Here is a 1,941-nt window from a genome sequence, read left to right as displayed (position 1 = left end):
GGATGAAAGAGGCATTTGTCTACCTCACGATGATGCCATAGTCATCAAGGTAGAGATTGCGCGCCGAGAAGTGCATAGAGTTTTTAGTTGATACAGGGTCTGCAGCTGACCTAATTTCTTATGAAGTGTATCAAAAGCTGTGGGTGGATGAGGACTTGATGGAGCCTTCATCCACGCATTTATATGGCTTTGCAAGATCATTTGTAGTGGCGGAAGGATCTGTCCAGTTGGACTTATCTGTTGGAAGTTTTCCCAAGGAGGCGACCGTCCGAATCAAGTTTTTGGTGGTTCGGGATTTGCCAGCTTATAATGTTATCCTCGGGCGACCATCTTTGTCCAAGATAGGTGCTATTGTTTCGACGAAACACCTGAAGATAAAATTCCCGACTGACATGGGAATTGGTCAAGTTTCCTCTGACCAGAGGATCTCTCGGCAATGTTATGTTGCCTATTTAAAAGACAAGGAAGGCCCAAGGAAGGTGATTGCCCTACCTATAGAAATTCGAGATGATCGGGAAGAAGTAGAAATGCAAAGGCCCGAGCTGGTGGAAAAGTTGGAACAAATCCAACTGTGTACCGAGGATGAGAAAAATATTATTTATATCAGGTCTGAGCAGCTGGAGGAATTTAAGGAGGAGTTGAAGTTTTTTCTTCAACAAAATAGTGACGTATTCGCATGGTCTGCCGAAGACATGCCAGGAATTGATCGAGCCGTCGCAGAGCATAAGCTCTGGATAGATCCCAAGGTGAAACCAGTTATCCAGAAAAGGAAAAATTTCTCCATTGAAAAATACGAGGCCGTTCGAGGCGAAGTTGAAAAACTGAAGAATTTTGGTTTCATAGAACCAATTGAATGCCCAACTTGGTTAGCCAACGTGGTAATGGTCAAGAAGGAAAATGGGAAGTGGAGGATGTGTACAGACTATACAGACCTCAACAAGGCTTGCCCTAAAGATTGCTATCCGTTGCCTTGGATTGATCTCTTGATAGATGCGACTGCAGAATATGAAACTCTAAGTTTCATGGATGCCTACTCAGGGTATAATCAGATCCTTATGAATAAGGAAGATGAGAAGTTCACGGCTTTCATGACTGATCGTGAAAGCTACAAAGTCATGCCATTTGGCCTGAAAAATGTAGGAGCTACATATCAGAGGGCCGTCAACAAGATTTTCAAGGACTTAATTGGGAAGAATGTTGAAGCTTATGTTGATGACATGCTAGTAAAAAGCTTTACAAGAGCAAATCATATTGCAGATCTAACTGAGGTATTCTCAGTACTGCGAAAGTATCAAATGAAGTGAATCCAGAAAAGTGCGCCTTTGGAGTTTCTTCAGGCAAATTTTTGGGCTTCATGGTGTCATAGAGGGGTATTGAGGCTAATCCTGCCAAAATACAAGCTCTGATTGACATGGAGGCTCCCAAAACTATTCGTGATGTGCAGTGTTTAACAGGGAGAATTGCCGCTTTGAATCGTTTCATCTCCAAGTCTGGGGAGAAGTGTTTACCATTCTTCAACGCACTCAAAGATTTGAGGGGCAGCAAGGAAGCAAAGTGGACTGAAGAGTGCCAGAGAGCTTTCAAGGAGTTAAAAGAGGCACTAGGACAACCACCACTTTTGCACCAACCAGAGAAGGGGGAAGTCTTACAGCTATATTTAGCGGCGTCCCTTTCAGTGGTCAGTGCAGTACTTGTTCGTGAGAAAGATAAGAAACAATGGCCAATTTACTATGTGAGTCACGTATTACTTGACGCGGAGACACGATATTCGCAGATTGAGAAGCAAGCTTTGGCTCTCATGATAGCCGCCAGGAAGCTACGGCCATACTTTCTGGCTCATCCAATAGAGGTATTCACAACTTTCCCTCTTAGTAAAGTTCTTAATAAACCTGATTTTTCTGGAAGGATGGTGGCCTGGTCGGTCGAACTCAGTGAGTTCCA

The sequence above is a fragment of the Hakea prostrata genome, unplaced genomic scaffold, assembly GCF_041222555.1.
Source record: "Hakea prostrata isolate BN-2017 unplaced genomic scaffold, UWA_Hpros_2 contig_39, whole genome shotgun sequence".
NCBI classification, from domain to species: Eukaryota; Viridiplantae; Streptophyta; class Magnoliopsida; order Proteales; family Proteaceae; genus Hakea; species Hakea prostrata.
Note: the sequence above shows the minus strand (reverse complement) of the source record.